The sequence below is a fragment of the Meleagris gallopavo genome, chromosome 1 (genome assembly GCF_905368555.1).
Source record: "Meleagris gallopavo chromosome 1, MGAL_WU_HG_1.1, whole genome shotgun sequence".
Lineage (NCBI taxonomy): Eukaryota > Metazoa > Chordata > Aves > Galliformes > Phasianidae > Meleagris > Meleagris gallopavo.
Genome location: NC_139404.1, coordinates 63,070,971 through 63,089,586, shown reverse-complemented (window position 1 = coordinate 63,089,586; position 18,616 = coordinate 63,070,971). Strand labels below are relative to the sequence as shown.

General features: G+C 38.3%; 1 long non-coding RNA gene across 1 annotated transcript; it reads left to right on the top strand.

Moving 5' to 3' along the window:
- Positions 1-859: 859 nt before the first annotated feature.
- LOC116217005 (uncharacterized) lies at positions 860-16,776 on the top strand. Its single transcript, XR_004160844.2, has 5 exons — positions 860-1,177; positions 7,344-7,424; positions 8,282-11,287; positions 11,597-11,780; positions 15,830-16,776. It is a non-coding gene; the product is annotated as an uncharacterized LOC116217005 (long non-coding RNA).
- The last annotated feature ends 1,840 nt before the right edge of the window (positions 16,777-18,616 follow it).

Genomic DNA, 18,616 nt, shown 5'->3' with positions numbered 1-18,616 from the left:
TGACAGCAGCTAGCTCTTCTCCTTTACATTTTTCAGTTACTCCTCTACTCCAGCTCATACTTCAGGAGAGACTACCCACAGCTGCTGGAACTCTGTAAGCAAAGAGCAGCCCAGAAAAGAAGAGACATGGCTGCTTCTGCCCCTGCCCTGCAGGAGGCTCTGAATGAGAGCCCCCAGCAGAGCAGTCCAGCTGCTCAGTCTAGGCAGGGAACAGATTCTGGGCCAGAGAGGAGCCTACAAGCAGCAGTCAGAAGGCACACTGGCAGTGGCACTCATGGGGCCCCGGCCAGCCAAGCACCCCAAGGAAGACACCCCCCAAGCAAACCCAACAGCACACTGCTCACAGCCTGCCAGGCCCTGCTGCAGCCCCAGCATGGCAACAGTACCAGCCTCTGCCTCGCTCCATGCTGCCATCAAGCAGCAGACAGATGCTAGGTGCCTCTTGTGCTCCTTCACAGCACTCTGCCCTTCATGGTCCTCACTGTGCCATCTGGCCCCTCCTCAGCAGGACTCTCCCAGCCCCCAAAAGCATCACAGCTGCAGGCTCCCTGGGCCATCTTGCCTTTCCTTGGCTCGTGCTTTGCAGTGACCATGAGGACACCAACCATTATGATACCACCGGACTGGCAACTCCTCACTCCCCAGCATGCCCCAGCAGCCAGCGAAGGGCAACCCCGTAATGCCCGACGTGCCCGTGCAGCCAGCCAAGGGCAACCCCGTACGGCCCGACGTGCCCCTGCAGCCAGCCAAGGGGAACCCCGTACGGCCCGACGTGCCCCTGCAGCCAGCCAAGGGGAATCCCGTACTGCCCGACGTGCCCCTGCAGCCAGCCAGGGGGAACCCCGTACGGCCCGACGTGCCCCTGCAGCCAGCCCCCGGGAGGGGCAGGCTATGGGACGGCCCTTTAGAAATTAGAAGAAAAATTGCTTTATTCATGGACTGGAAATGTTTTGCACAGAATAGTTTAAAAAATGTTAAGATCGGTGCTGTTTTAATGTAATCAGGCTTCAGAGTAAAATAAGTTGTATGTAACTCGCAAGGAATCAAGAACTACATTATGCTGCCTGGTGTGTAACACAGGAAAAATTACAACTTTGTCATCTGAAGGTTCAAGCCCAAATCTTCACCCAGTGAAAAAAAAACTGAGGTTCTATCGTTATATTCAAAGAGAGCAAATGTAAGTCCTTTACGTCTTATTACCTATATTATAACAGATGTTAACCTCTGTATTTTAACAGGTTCTTCCTACCTGCTGGTTAGAAACCATCTTTTCTCCTGTATGGATTTATTATCTGATGGTGATCGACTTCATATAGATGAAAGCCAGTGATCTAGAATTAGAATAGCTTTAGCAGTTTAACGTTTCCTCAACAGTAACTGCTGATGTTGAAAACAACTAGAACACAATACATACAAGATCATGAAAGTGATTAGGGCCATATGTTTGTGTTTAAGTAGGCTCAGCAAGCTCCTAGGAATAACTAAGCAGATATCTCTTTGGGAAAAAAAATGGAGAACATAGCCAAATCATGACATAAGACACAGGAGATAATCTAAGCTAAAATATAAAATACAAGAGTACTAATGAAGCTTTAAAGGATCATAAAAAGTACAAGACACTAACGTACTCACAGAATTATTAATAATTTTCAGGTAAAAAATTAATAATTAAGGTCATCAAAACAAAATTCTGCGGTATGTGCAGAAGGTGGCTTGAAAACAAGTTTTCTAATATGTGAATGGAACATCTCTAAATACTACTAAAATCTGGGAACAGTGCTTATATTAACTAAAAAAATTAAAATAAAATTGGAAGGCCTTAAATTTATAGTACATAGATGAACCTTATGTACATATTTGTATTTGAAAATATATGCCTATATCCACAGAGAAAATAGTATTCCCTCTGATCTGCATACAGTAGAACAGTCTATGTGATATGTCAGAATGAACAATGTTCACTTGTAGTCATAGAAAAAAATTAGATCTGTTGCTGGCCATTAATTTCTAAAAGAGCAAAAATGAGATTAGTTGAGTAAAACAATAATAACATAAACAATTTCCTGGACTTTGAATGAAATTCAGAAAACAGTCTTACGCAAGCTATTCACACTAGCAATAACAATAAAATAATTAGACAAGCTCCAAAGTATGATGGAGTATTTTTTGCTCTGCTCCTTCGCTACATCTCTGATCAGTCAAATATAGAGAAATTACAGAAAGAAAGTTTGGCAGAAGACAAAACGAAAATCCATTCTTAAATACATGTTCTCCAAAATGGAAAAGTATTTCTGTAGAAATTGTTAATGTTTTATTTGCATAGCATTAAGACTAATTTTTAGGGCTTTTTTGTTTGTTTGTTTGCTTTTTAACTTGAACTCCAGGTCAAATTGACACTTGAAAACTTTGCTTTCAGGTACAGACTTGAGAGATATTTCAAATAAATGCTGGTGAAAAATGCCATGACAGATTCAACAACAAGAATTTTGCAAAAATAGGATTTTTTGTATGTAAATGTATTCGTTAAAAAAAAGATTCAGGCTGATTGTTTTGCAGTAAGCAAGGTCTGTCTTTACTGCTTTTAATTCAAGGGAAGAACTTCAGACTGTTTCAAAATTTGGATCTATATCTACACTTTTGAAACTCAAGGCAGCTGTCAGTTTTCTTATTAAAAAGTACATTCCTCTATTGAGAATTTAATAGTATCTCAGAGCATTGTGAAAGAATGAAAGCATGCAAAATGCTTGCTCAGACACTTCAAACTTACTCCTTGTAACTGCCATGATGTTGTATGTCTAATTTTTTCATATTTTTATGCTTTCATTCTCTGACACTGTAAATACTACTCCCAATAATTCTCCCTTTCAACTTTTTTTGCCTGTTCAGTACAGCTGGTATTACAATGAAAGGTCAGTACAGGCTCAAAATCTCAAAATATCAGATATACACCTCTCATTAAATCTATTTATCCTATCTTCCAGCATTATGCACGGGAGATCTCTGAAACAACCCCTGGAGGGCTTTATCTGATGATGCTTTGCTGGGCAGTGAGGAGCTTTTATTCGCATCAGAGTCTAGAAACTGGAGACACCTTGTTGCATGCAGATAATTGTCGAAAGTAAATGGGAGAGAGAGAGAGAAAAGAGGTAGATAAACTATCTCCCCTTATTTATGAGCATGTAAAGAAGACGATTCTTTACACATGAATGTTTGGCCTAACAAAGCGAATCCCAAAATTTGGTAAAGATTTAAGCCTGTGTAGCTTCACACACATGAGCTTTGGGACACAAGCCTGTTAACATGCAACAAATGAAGCTTTTGCAATTGCACAATATATTCAAACCAAATTGAGAATTCTGAAAAAAGAAACAGCTGAGATATGAATATTTAAAATTTTGCTGCAGCAGTGGACATGTGTAATAACTTTTCAAAGAGATTTTCAGAGGATTTTTTTTAATCCTGTACACACAGCACTTGTCCTAAATACATATTTACACGATGGACTGGAAAAGCTCTTTTAGAAACTGTTCTGGTCTTCTGGGTAAATAATATTCCTTTTAAAACATTATGAAAACATATTTTACTGATACATTAGAATGGCTCTGTTAGACACATCATAAACATTTTTTTAACTATTTAGTGAATATGTTTACAGAAAAGTATCCGGATTGTTTAATCTTCTGTAATTTATTTCTCAATGCAGTTCTTTTGCAATTTTTAGCTCCCTCTTAAAATAAAGCCCAAAGAGTGCTTCTCCCTCCCCTTCTCTCAGTACTATTTGATGTGAAGCTAAGTAGAGGAAATGGTAAAAGAATAATAGTAATTATTATTTTTTGTCGGTACTGATGTTAAAGCACAATATTCTGTACCTTACATTAATGGTTATTGGTTCCTAAAGTTATGGTATTTAAAAACTTGCTAGCCAAATTCTTTTGTCACTCTGGAGAGTTAGAAAAATAGGATGGGATAGTCTTCCCCTCTGTCCCCAAACAGAAAAAATAAAATCCTGACTGAGCTGAGAGAAAGTAGTTGAGAGTTGGACACATCTTTGTGATGGTCCAGAAGTTAATGCTACGACAGTGTTGGTTAAACTGGTTAAGAAGAAAGACAGTCTTGCTTTTTCCATAGAGAAAATATCTTAAACAAATCTGGAACAAAAATGTGAGCATTCATAGGAAGAAAAACACTGAACAAAGCATTTTGTCTCATTTATTTGCTTATTTCTTTCATGAATATTAACTTTTTTCAATTCATCTTTCCCACAAGATGCAGATTGCTGAGAGTTAGCCTTAATAGGCAGCTAAGTCCCACCCACCTCCCACTCACCTTTCCCAAGCAGGATGTGGGAGAGAATCAGAAGAGTAAAACTGAGAAAACTCATGGGATAAGATAAAGACAGTTTAATGGGTAAAACAAAAGCTACGTGCACAAGCAAAGTAAAGTAAGGAATTCATTCTCTGTTTCTCATTGGCAGGCAGATGTACAGCCATTTCCAGAAAATTGAGGCTTCATTATGCAAAATGGTGACTTGGAAAGACAAATGCCTTTACTCTGTGTATCATCTCCTCTCTCTTTCCCTTTAGCTTTTATGGCTGAGCTCTCATGGTATGGGCCAGCCATTGGTCATTTTAGGTCACCTGTCCTGGCTGTGTCCCCTCCCAACTTCTTGTTCCCCTCCAGCCTCCTTGCTGGCTGCTTGAGAAGCAGAAACATCCTTGACTCTGTAAGCACTGCTCAGCAACAACTAAAAGTTGAATCTATTATCAGCCCTTTTTAAATAAAAAACATAAAACATAGCACCATGAGAACTACTGTGAAGAAAATTAGCTTTACCCCAGACAAAACCATCACAAAAAATACACCTGTTTAGACAGAGTTTGAAGCTAAATGCTATCTACTTAAAATCACACACACAAGTACAGAAAGAAAAAAAATAAAATTACTTTCAGGACAGAATTCTGAAAGAGATTAGAAGTAAATATTTAAGTACTCAACATTTGTAATGGCATCACATTTTTTATCAGTTCCAGCTCCATTTAGACACCTACAGAAGAACTAAGATCTTCAAAATGCTCCTTAGCCAACAGTACCCGTAATTATGTTTTATAGTCATTTTCAAAAGCACTCAGTGTTCAAAGAGCTTCTGGAAATCTGGCCCCAGCTGTGAGCAGTGACCCCTTCTGAAAGTCTGTAGGGATCTGGCATGAAGGCATACGGAACATTGCATTTAGTTGAGGGAATCTTAATTACCAAAAACATATTGACAAATTAGAGAGTGTTCAGAGAAGAGAAACAAAAATGGTCAGGGGACCAAAGGAATTTACATATGAGGGAAGATAAAAAGAGCTATATATGTATGGTTCAGCCATGAGGTAATTAAGAGAGGATATATGTTAAGACTCTACAAGTGTTCCTAATCTTTCTTTTGTGGAGAATGTAGAGGAACAAATTAAGTGGGATATGAAGTTATAACAAGAGCACCAAATAAAGAAGATAAGGCAAAAAAAAAAAAAAAAAAAATCTGGATCTTGAAAACAGCACCCTGGCAGGGAAAACAGGCTGTGAAACACTGTCCAAGGGGACAAAGTCCCCATTAGGGTCCTGTGAAAGTTTACAAGTGCCGTACAGCTTTAAATGCTCCAGAGATGCCTGTTCAGATTCCACTTTCAAAATACATAGAAATCTGGGGTAGTTCTGCTGATTGGAAATTACTTTTGAAATAACTGTGCTTGCTCTGATTGGATTAGCATACATTCCTGGAGAGAACCAAAAACTGAGCAAACTGTGCCCAATCTGGTGTTCAACAGGTAGCATACCACGTACTGGCACCAGCACTGAATCACAACGGAGACACAGAGCAACTGGAGGTTAGAAAAAATTAGTTGTACTGAGAAAGAAGCACAAGTATGTACACTAGAGGAACTCACCTATGGGAAAAGTGCAAATGTAAGAAAACAGGTAGAGAGGCCAGTAACTTCAGGGGAAAGCACCCAACTAAAGTTTTTCAAGCTAAATCAGAGCACTTTTCAGAGACTGTCATGTTCCTAAGGCACATTGTATTGTTACTTCAAAAAAAGCAAAAAATTCTGGCGGAGAAATCCAGAGCATACATAATGGCAGATTTTGGTGGAGCACGTAAGACTCAGTGCTATAAAGTGCAGATCAATGCCTTGGATGCAGTGAATCAGGTTTAAGAGAGGTATGACTGAAACAACTGCAGTCATTGCACTTCCTCAGCATAATGCATGGTCAACAATACTTGCAGCCTTTCACCAGGAGGCAAATCTAGCTGTGGATGTGCAGCCACACTTCACATCAATCTCCTTGAAGAGTCTAGAGAAAACTACATTCAGAAAGAGAAAGGGAGATTCTCATTTCTGCCCATAATACTTGAAGCAGGGCTGTTCTTTGAAATGTCCTCTTGTATATTTGCCTCTCAGGCACTAATCCAGCAATGAGAACGGCACAGTGACCCTGAGGCAGGGCAGTGCCATGGGGCATTACTGAGGTTCTGCAAGATGCTGAAGTTGTATGTGTGGCACTTCTAGCAGTGTGTTGGCAATAGCTTTACTTGCATTCATGGAAAAGCAAAGCCAGGTCAGATAAATGTCTGCATTATGCATGATCCACGGAGGAAAAAAAAAGTCTAAAGTAATTGAATGGCATATAAAGGTGGACTCAGTATTCAGACTGAGGATCAGATTTTTATTTTTAAGTGTCTTTTGGTGGGAGGACTCTAGCTTCAGCTATTTTGAAAGAATGGAACCTTTATTCTAGATCCAGCTTCAAAAAAGGACAGTTTTGGCAGGGTACTAAAGAAGAAGCTAAGGAGATTAGACAAAATAGATAGATCATAACATTCTGAAGCATTTTTGACAGTGAGTTTTTATTCAGTTCTTCCTCTCCTACCTTGGCAAATTCTATAATCAATACAAATAAATTTTCCTCATCAGAGAATAACCCCAACCCATGGAACCGACTGCTGCACGAGGTCATTGAGTCAGATACTACAGTTAGATTTTAAAAAGGGCTGAATACATTTTATGACCAAACAACATCTGTACAGTCATCCAAGCTAAGATAATGGTGATGAAATTTCATGCTTGAGTGTGTAAAATGATTGCTACATCACTCAGAAAGGATTTTTTTCTTCTCAGGTTGAGGATTACACAATTGAGAAGATACAGTATAGAAAGGTTTCTGGGCTTGAGTTTTTGGTTTTATTATAACTTTCTCCAAAGAGTGAAAGTTCAGCTCATGGACCTTAGAGAGCAATGACTTAACCTGCTGCATCTTCCCTTCTTAAGTATAATGAAGCTCTTAGATGAGATGTTTCATTTCAGGTCCTCCAAGTTTCTTTCCTTCCCTCCATGCTATCTGCTCTCAGATGCACGTAAAATTACTGAAGCAAATCTCAGCAGCTGGTAAGTTTACTAATGCACCTTCCTGACCCTACCGGATAAGAGACAGTGAGTTTGCATGGGAGTGTGGAAAGGTTTGTGCCTGACCTTTGATGCAACAGCTGGCTGCATTTCTCGTGCAACTTACATTTACTGTGCATCTGGCTTCATTTAATTGGAAAACAAAATAAACAAACAAAAAAAATGGATCTTCCATCAACAGTCAGCAACCTAATGATAATTTTGACCGCTCTTTCCTGCTTCCATCAGCTCAATTTCATTTCCAGAGCTTAAGGAAGGAATTAAACAGGGAAAGAGAATATAAGAATATGTATTTAACTAAATATTTCTGTGCTATCTTGGCAGCAGATTTAATTCTCTGGGAGTACATCAGGAAAGAAACTGTGGGGCGGAACGATTGCTGAAACACTTAAAATCTCATTACCACATATCCCCACTTCACCCTGGGAGCCCCTAGCCTGTCCATTATTGTCCTGTCTGTACTTTCTGTGGGACTTTGAAAAGAAAAGGTTCAAAGAGCAAGACTTTCATGCTCCCTTTTCCATGTCAAACACTTTCAACTCCTGATTTCAAAGTGCCACTCGCTTGCTGTTCAAAGGCCTGTGGACACGTAGGGGGTGAGATAGGAGTAAAAGGTTGCACTACAAAGCCTGCTGCATTCAGAGCAATACTCAGCTTGGTGATACAAATGGTAATATAAACTCAAGTACCTATCAATAAAACTGCCAATATGTGAAAGGAGGGTTGGAAAAATTCTAAATGGCCTTTTCCTGCCCCCTGTCCCACACTGCCATCATGTTATTGGTTTGGATGTAAGCCTAATTTATATTTTTGAAGTGTGGCTTTTCCTTCTGTTGCAGTTATGACCAGGGAACCACAGAAGTGGGAGGGAAAGCCAAACACCAAATAAGTTAGCTAAGAATACCAAAAGAAGTTCCTACCAACATCTGAAAAACCTGCCTTGCTCTCGTTGAGTATTCATCTACCTCCCCTTCTCTTTCTGTATCCTTTTCATCTGCCTGCCCACAAGATTTGGAACACCATTAATTGGTCCTCAGGGAGGCTGACAGGCTTGCACTTTTATGACTTGATTCTTTGTATTGTACACATGTGGGCATCTCTCAGGAGATAAACAAAGGGAAAACGTATGGAAAAAGGGGGCAGAATTTGTTTAAGACTAAACACAGAACAAACCACCTCTTCAATTTACTGCTAATATCCTAAATTGCATGAATAATAAATCCTCCCCCCTCTCTATTTTCTGTCTTCCACACGTCTCCTTTTCTTAACCTGCTTTTCCTGATCGCTACAGGCTCGTCTTCTGAGGAATTCCACCTCCTATTTGAAATCAAACAGCCTAACTCCTTTTTTTTTTCTTTTGCCCCCCCCTTCAACTCCCCTTCTCCCTCCCCCTTGCCAACAAAAGAGTGAGGTGGTCTTATGGGAAGATAAAAAGAATAGTTGATCATAAGAACTAACCTGGAGCCAACACCTTGGTCTTTCGTCCCTTCAGCAGTTTCTAAACTCGAAGCACCTGCAGCTAATTCTCATGGCTTCCAGCCTTGGTCTAGGATTCACTGAGAATGAGAGGATTTTTGGCAAAGCTTTCAGCGCTCAGGAAAAATAAGCCTAACATATTCAGACACACAGGCAAGCACAGGCACAAGCACACACCTATGGTTTAGCTTTTTGTATCTGGAAAAAAAAGGAGATGTATGTTATCTCTGTACTACATGGAGGTAACCACCATTTTTAAGAATGTGCAATAGTAACCTTCACTATAAAAGAATACCATGCCAGATATTCCGGCATTTTATTTATTTATTTATTTATTGGGGGGAGGGGGGTTATTTTCCATTTACCAGTAAAATAGACATGAAACATTTTTTCACCAAAACTGGAAGTTTGCAAAGCAATTTCTTGACCAAAATCCTCTTTGCTTTACTTATAGCATCTTTAGTAGAGAGATAAGGATCTATCCTTCTCTGGGATCTGAAAAGCACTGTGAATCTGTAGGGTAGATTCACAACTGGAAGGCAGATCCCTGAGTGCTTTTGTGTACACTGTTGCACCTCCTAAAAATTCAGTTCTTAGTCTTGCACGGTAAAACAACATAGGTAGAATGGGACTTTGGAATCAGAATCTTGATTTTTTTTTTTTTTTTTTTTTTGTATTTTTTTTTTCCGTTTTCTTCTTCCCCTATCTCCTTCAGTCTGCCTAAAGTAAATAGCTGATTAAGTAAATCTGACACACATGGATGTGCATTGAAACCTTTGACAAATGAGACTGGAAACAGGTCTTTCATAAAGTTGTAGAATCATAGAATCATAGGGGTTGGAAAGGACCTCTGAGAACATCAAGTCCAATCCCTCTGCTAAAGCAGGTTCCCTGGAATAGATTGAACAGGAAAGCATCTAGGTAGGTCTAGAATATCTCCAGAGGAGACTCCGCCTCTGTGGGCAGCCTGTTCCACTACTCTGTCACTCACGGTAAGGAAGTTCTTTTGCATGTTTGTATGGAACTTCTCATTGTTCAATTCTTGCCCATTGTCCTTAGTCCTGTTGCTGCTCCCCACTGAGAAGAGCATGGCCCCATCCATTTAACTCCTGTACTTCAGATATTTATCAACAGTGATGATACCCTCTTTCAGTCTTTGGGCTGAACAGACCCAGATCTCTTAGCCTTTCCTCATACCGGAGATACTGCAGGCCTCTAATCACTTTGTGGCCCTCTGCTGGACTCTTTTAGAAGATCCCCATCTTTTTTGAACTGAAGAGCCCAGAATCTTACACACTATTCCACATACAGCCTCACCAGGGCAGAGTAAAGGAGGAAGATCACCTCCCTCAACCTTCTGGCCATGCTCTTTTTAATGCTCCCCAGGATACCGTTGGCCTTCTGGGCCAGAAGGGCTCACTGCTGAATCATGGTCATCCTGTTATCCACCAGAACACTCAAGTCCTTCTCTACAAAGCTCCTCTCCAGCAGGTCAGCCCCTAACTTGTACTGATGCATGAGGCTATTCCTCCCCAGGTGCAAGACTCTACATTTGCTCTTGTTGAACTTGATCAGGTTTCTCACTACCCAACTCTCCAATCTGTCCTGGTCTTGTTAAATGGCGGCACAGTCTTCTGGTATGTCAGTCACTCCTCTCAGCTATGTATCATCAGCAAACTTGCCTTCTATCCCTTCATCCAGGTCATTGATGAGGATGTTGAACACAGGACACAGTACCGACTCTGGGGAACACCTCTGGTTACAGAACTCCAACTAGACTCTGCACCACTGATCACAACCCTCTGAGCTCTGCTGGATGGCTGGATGAGTGTTCTGAATCCTAAACTTCGTTTCAAAATGTTGCATATTCTTACCCAGTTATCAAAGTTTTTGGTTTGAAGGGCTGAGGTACCTGCTCCATTAAGCGTTGCGAAGAAAGTGTCTAAGAGAAAATTGAAATTTATCACAGTCCTGTCCTAAACTTTCTTCTTGGTTATGATAGTGGACTCCTTGCCTAATTATTGTGAACGATGAAGGATGTAGCTGTATTTTTGCCTCAGTTTGTACATGAGAAAAATAGTAAAGTCTCTTGTAATAAAATTGCTTTAAAATGCTTAGAAAAACAAATGGGATCATTTACAATTTTTTTTTTCTTTTAAATCCACGAAGAATGTTTTTTTTACTCTTTAACCTCATATGCAGTGTCAGAGACAATTTAGCTTTTTTATTTTTGTTTCAAGTGGAATTGTGTGTACATGGCATGGATTAATTTTTTAAATTAATTTGGTTTTGGTGTGTATATTTCTTTCTTCTTCCTAGAGGATATCCTGCAAAAGCAAAGTTCCTCAAGGAAGCAAGAAGAGACCACGGTGAGCCCTTTATATACATCAATTCTTGTTCTTCCAACACTTTACTGAAGCACAGCTATTTCTGCCTGGTTTTCATACTAGACTCAACAGCAGGAATTTCAGCGTGGGTTGTAAAACCTGCTTAAGAACTTGTGCAATTTACCTCATGTTGATTACCCCGTGTGGAACAGCTAATGGTACATGAATTCATTAATCTATAGCTGCCTTGCCTGTCTGTGCTTACATAGTTGTAGTGACTGCATCTTTGAAAATCTTGAGTTTTATATATTTATTTTTAAATCATTGCACGTACCTTTAAATGTTTTGTAGAAATAGGTGTCCAAATGACAGCCTGAGATCTGATTTGAGCCCAGGATATAAAGACATCTGTAATGGGAAAATTTCCTAGGAGAGAATTACAGTCCTGCAAGACAGCCACTGCTTTCAGGCTGGGGAGACCCTGCAGCTAGACCTGGCAGCTTTTAGCATGGGAGGAGGAGAGCTCAGAAAGGAAGTAAGCTGCAAGATATTGGTCCTGTATTGTTCACAGTTTACTGGTTTGAAAACTAAAGGGCAGTGTGAAAGGCCCTATGTGTTGATGTGGTTATATGTAATACTGTCACTATTTATTTCCTCTAGTTTCCCTGGAAATGGGCTAAGCAACCAGTACTAAAAAAGGGCTTATATAAAACAAAAGTTATTCCTGACATCATTTGAGCTATGTATAATGGTACAAGCACAATGCAGTCACTGCTAACCAGGATCCACTGGAGCTCCTCACTGCTGGTCTGAGGAGCAAGGCAGTGCCGTTGAGACTTTCACAAACTAGTAGAATTATCTGCAGATCCAGACCTCTGTGTAGCACAGCAGGGAAGAGAGGGGAGAAGAGCTCAGCCCAGCTCTGGCTGATGCACAGGACCTACCTCACATTCTTCCCAAAAGCAACGAGTTCTAGAACCAGAGTGGCACGCTAACAGTACGGGTGCATGTTTCAGCACACAGCAAAAGTACCATCTTCTGCTGCCTCCCAGCACTTCTCTGCAACTCAAGAACTGTTCTGCCTGAAGCACTGAGTAAATGCAAAGGTGCTTTCTTTCAACAGTGGGAATGAAAGAGGTACACAGTTCAGTTTGAAGGTCCAAGGAATATGCAAGTTATCTAAGGAAAAACTAAGGAAGCAAAATCTTGAATTCAGGAAAGCTGGTAGAATAAGAACAGTTGTAGAGTATCATTCACAAGAGAAAATACAAGTCGCAGGTTTATTTGCAAGATGTACTTTTATACTAATAGGCCATAGAAAATATAATGGATTACTTCCTTTGGGAAAGATTCTTGAGCTGAAGAGGCAGTAGCGTACTTCGGAAGGGAAAATAATCTCTGACAAAAACTCTGTTCTGTGGATGTTGTAACAATGACATATTCTGCATTCAAGTTTCTGCATTGCTCCAATTCTGTTAGAGGCCAATACATCTGGTCTTTTATTTCAGGACTCTGTGCATCATACCACTTTTTAAATTAATAGGAAATTGCAGAATCACAGAATTGCAGTGGTTAGAAGGGACCTCCAGAGATCATCAAGTCCAGTCTTCTGTTAAAGCAGATTCCCTACAGCATGTTGCAAATGCTACAGCAATTTTTTTCTATTTTTTCCATATTTCTATTGAAAGTTATTTTTCTACTGAAATAATATTTATTATTATTTTCTCTTAAAGGAAAAGCTTCCACCTGGTTAAAATTTTCTTTAAAAACAACAACAACAACAAAAAAAACTGAGAATGAAGACATTTATAGCCACTTCTTTTTTTTATTTAAAAAAATAATAAATGTAGATATCGATGTGGACATTTCATACCCTAAATAAATAGTCTCATGAAGTAGAATAAACCCTTATATATATGTATTTATATAAAATACGTATAATATATATGTATATTTTATATACATCTATGAGTTTAGTCTTGAAAATTATCTTGGACCAAATGGGATTTCAATTTACACCTCTGTATAAAAAGCAGTTGTTGCATGGAATCACACTTCTGTTTCAAACACTAATGTTCATGTAATGTGCAGATTTCCAAAGCCTCTTGCCTGTAATCATAAAAATAGTTTGTTTTACTAGAGTCAAATATAAATTGTTTCAGTGTTCTGAAAATGGTCAATCATAGATGCTGAGAAATAAAGCACCAAAAAAAGCTATCTAAATACACTCTGGACAAACCATTTTTTTTTTTATTTTTAATTGGGGTGTAGCATTAGTTAAAGAATATTCAAATACCTTTTTAGTTAGATATGTTTCATAAAGCTATATAGTTAAGGTCTTTTTTTTTTTAATTTTTATTTTTTCCTTGCCAAACTGTCCCAATTATTACAAATAACTGGTGACTAAACATTTTCTAGTTCATTTTTAAATATCTCACTGTGACCTTCTTCCCTCTTGCCCTCACTTCCCTACTTTTTGGCTACAGACTCTTTAAGATAGGGAAATTACATCAGCAGTTTCACCTACTTTGCAGTCACCTCATTCTGTCCTGATTTATACCCTATGAAATCCTATTGCCCTCAGGGGGTTCTGCAGAGTGTAAGGCTGGACAGAGTTTGATCCAGAATGTTAAATACTGGAGCATCAAAGTTATAGGTTCATTGCAATTATTATTGGTCCCTGTTGGTTATTTACTTATGCTGTATCTCAGCTATAGTTAAATTCCATACTAGGAGGTACGTGGGGAGAAATGAAAGCACAAATAGCAAGAGAGCGGATTTATTTGGAATGGGCTTGTACCTATTTTTATGGTTCAAGTCTGAGCAGAAATTGAAGGATTTTCAAGGATTTTGAGTTTCCTTAGAAAGCTGCATTGCAAACAGGCAGCTCAGCTGTTGATATGTGAGGGGTTCAACATTCCTGGTCACAGAGGTGGAGCCTCCACAGCCCTCACCTCTGTGCCTCAGTCACAGATGAGCCTGTTCAGTGAGATGGACACCTTTGGTTATCTTCTCCAAAACAGCTGTCCTGGTAATGTATTTTTGAAGTCTAAGGGGCAAACCTATGTCACATTTCCGTTAACTGTCAGGAGGAGTACTCCATCTTTAATTACCAAATTTTTGACTCAGATTTTGTATCTAATTATTAATTTGATAAATTATTATAGATAGTACTTTATGCAACTGATGCTACAGATTCCATCGACAGCGTCCCAAAACTTAAATTAGAATTAAGGAAAAATCATATACAACTATATGCTATTTCCACTCTGAGGTTTTCCGTCATATGACTTAAAGAAGTTCATAACACAGAATTGCATCCCTTCTTATGTTAGGTACCTAACTGAACACCTAAAAGCACATATCAAAGATACACTTGGTAAAGGTGAGCTAAAGTAATAATAGTAATAATAAGTCCAAACATACATTAGTATGAATACAGAGTCTCTACAGCCCTTGAGGTTTTTACTTCAAGCTTCATAATTTTCCCTCCTCAGTTTTTGGGTGGATTGAGACTGTCAGAACTCAGATAAGAGCACCAGAGTTGCAGGGTGTATTGCATAGGAATGAATAAGATAATATAACATAGGTCACACTTTCTGCTGAATTATCATAGAGCTATCCACCATTAAAGGAAATCTATCACTTCACAATGAAATTAAATCTTGATGACTGAGAGGCCACTGGAACATATTCTGAAAAGAAAGCCTGTTCTAAATTTACACCTTTTCCTGGCTCGTACTTTGTAAGAAAAAGCAACCCAGAGTCCCTTATGGGTAGCCATATATCTTACATTGAATTGCTGCCCAGTGTGTTTCCATCCAGACTTTCTGGTTGGACACAAAGGTCTTTAACACAGTGGAAAATATGTACACCATACTTTTGCTTTCCAACAAAGCTGCTTTTTTTTTTTTTTTCAAATTGAAAAAATGGAATTATGAAGTACTCCAAGTTAGATCTCTTCATTTTCTCTATGAAAGGTAATTTTCAACAAATTCTACAGCAATGAGTTTTTTGGGGAAAGAATTTCTAATTGATCATGAGAAGGTCTCTCTTATACCACTTTATGCCTGGCTTCTCAGTTTGAACTGCAGTGTCTTGAGTTTGTAAATACCAAAAAATATGTTTTTAATTTGCCAGTCAGATTTGTTTTTCATCTTAAATAGCAAAGAGAGTGACATGGAGAATATTTGTCCTGATGGTTACTACCAACCAGCTTCTCAGAACTCTTTCATTACTCCCAAAAAATAATTTTATCATCCTTTTTATTGCACTCACTAATCAGAACCTAGACTGCCTCACAACAGTCAGCTGCCACTGTAACAAGTTACAGGAAAATTACAATGCTTCCTAAGCATTTCCACAGAAATAATTTTGATGTGCGTGGGGGTGGACAGTAGGAGGAGAATAACCTTGGGAAAACCACAATTATAAACAGCTGCAGTATGCATTAAATGTAATTATGATTGATTCCTATAAATAATTCTTTGTGTAAATTTCCACTTAAGCTGGATTTGCTGTTCGGGTGCAATGGACATTTCTGCATTAAGTGATTATCTCTTTTTATTATTATTAAAAATACAGATTCTTTTCACTTGGGAGAGGAGATGAGGAAAGAAGACTTATTGTATATCAGCATGAACTACTGAAAATCTGGATTCTCACAATTAATGGCTTATCAGCTTGGATTAGATGGAACTGTTTGTGCCTGAACTACAAAGGAGGATTAAAATAAATAAGGGTGCATCATCCAAAGTTATTGTCAGGAAAACCTCATAGTACAGTTTCAACAAGACAATAAATGTATAATGATAGATAGTATCTGATCAACCACTGTGGAACAGCTGACTATATTAATAGGACTTGACATTTGTTCTGTTTAATGGAGAAGGTGCTGAGTACCTAGGTTTCTACTATGCTAATTGCTTGGTCATTTGAAAAGGAAATCAATACAATACAGCCCTCACAGGAGAAAATGTTGACTGATTCTTTACATTTCCTACACCAAAAATAGCACTAAATCATAGTCATTAATTCATTTGACTAATTCACTACTTCAGATTTCATTCATTCCCATTTAAGATTTTACAACTATCATATTAATATTCTGCGATATTAATGACAGGAGAGATCAGATAATGTAATATGACTAAGAGAAGGGAGAAGGTTGCCTTTGGAAAGTTTGTATATCCCACTCCTGATCCCACTGAAATTAATTACAGTTAGCCATTTACTGCTGTGAGATAAGACAAGGCTTGTGTATAGGTATTGGTACACCTGTGTGCTCTCAGTTCTCATGTGTGTGGGAGCAACTAAGAAACATTCAATGCTTTGAAAAAGAAAAAGGAAATGAAAAAGAATCTTAAAGTGACTATATCTCTGTGACTGCAACACTGATGTGCTGCATCTGGCCCTCCACAGAGTCCACCCTTGTATCCAGTCAAGCTGTTGAGCAAGTTTATAGCCATTTCTCTGTCAAAGACCACAGAAGTCAATGACGCATGCTAAAAATTAAATGACTGCATAGCTAAGATGATGATCCATGTCTATATTTTTACTCCACAAATCCCCTCAACAACGTAGGCTTTAATTTAGATTTTCATTCCAGTTGGGATATATTAATCAGTTTTCAAACAGAACATGTGGATACTGCAAAGTGCATCAGCATTTGTGGGACAAAATCAGAATATGGGGACCTGCTTTTCTCCTAGATATCACAAAAGATGTTCATATTTTAATCTTTTTCACTTCCTTGACACCTCACATAATGTTTTTGGTTTTTTTCCCCTTGTACACCTGTAGAGCATTTCGTAAAGCCAGAAAGTATTCTCTACATACATTAGGATGGGTTAAATATGCTACATGTGAATATCTTTTAAATTCAGATTTAAAATATCACCCAGGCTGTTTTTCAAAATTTGTACAATTATCCTCAAAGGCAGTATTGAACTCAGGGGCATGCTCTGTCTGTGCTATAACCTTGGGCAGTGTTTTCCTAACACAGACTGCTTGCAGTATCTTCAAAGCAGAGTTGAAAGACTGAACATGTTTTTCCACGTTAAATCTATAAACATTTTTTATTACTACTACCTTCAATTGTTTGTGCCATTAGCTTAATTCAGACAAAAATCTTGTTCACTTTCCCACAGAATTTTGGTGGAACTACTCATACAATTGAGGTGATTGGCACCTAACACTAGTTAGGCTATTTTTACAGACTTTTATTGGAATTATTGATAGTTTACAAGCTTTAAGCTCTTCATGGCAGAAAGAAGGGCCTTATTTGCTTCAAAGTTAAAGTAAATTGACATAGATCTGCTATTGTTCAGGTTGCATTTAGTGCATTAAATTAAGAAATACAGTCAAGATTCTATACAATATTGATGATTTTTAAACAAAAGCTTAAAGCTAAGACAAGTTTAAACTCCTCAGGCTAATTTTTGAAGCTGTCCCTCTAAAAAAGCATCAGAATATTTTGTGAATACGATTTTACATACTTAAACCTGCATGTAGGTATAGAAATCAGGTACAGTTCCAATACAACAAAATAAGATCTATTCATCCTTTTGACCATAAAGACATTTTGTTATTATTCTTTTCCCTTATGACTGCATTTAAGGAACTTTTATAAAACGTCCATCACACTTTTAAAATAAATATTCAAAAAAGAAAACAATAACAACCACAAAACAAAGTAGGGGATGTATATTTTCTGCCAAAAAAAAAAAAAATCCTTACATCAATCAAACAAATATACATTAGCAAGACAGAAACACATTAAGACTCATTTTCCTTTTTCCTGTGCCAGGCTGCTTCTTTCATACTACATATCAGAAGGAAAGTAATTCACCTCTCAAAACAAAATATTAAAGAACAAAATATGACTGTGATGCACTTCTGCAGAATACAGTTAAATTTCCATAAAATGTCTGCAGGGTTTTGCACATTAAAATTTCTCATACTAAAAATGTTTATGGAAATAGGTCATTATGCACATTACTAGTAGAGAGCAATTTGTTGCTTTTAAAGGAGCTTTTATACTAATAGTTGTGAATAAACACATTCATCAGACATCCTAAATATAAACAATGTATATATGGGTGAGTACAGTCTCCTCACACACCTAGCAGGCATGGATAAAAAGAGTTGCTCATTCAGGGCCCAGTTCTACAACCAAGGTGCCCAGGGGAATTTTGTAACTGTTTTTTTTTTATTATTTTTTATTTTTGATAGGACATGAATGGTGTTTCACTTATGGAACTGGGGTTAAGGATGGTGTCGCAGGAAGCACTGGGTTTACTTGCAGGAGTAAGTATTTACAAACTTAGAACCTTGAGTCCTACCTTCTTCCTCATAGCTTGGCCAGAGTTC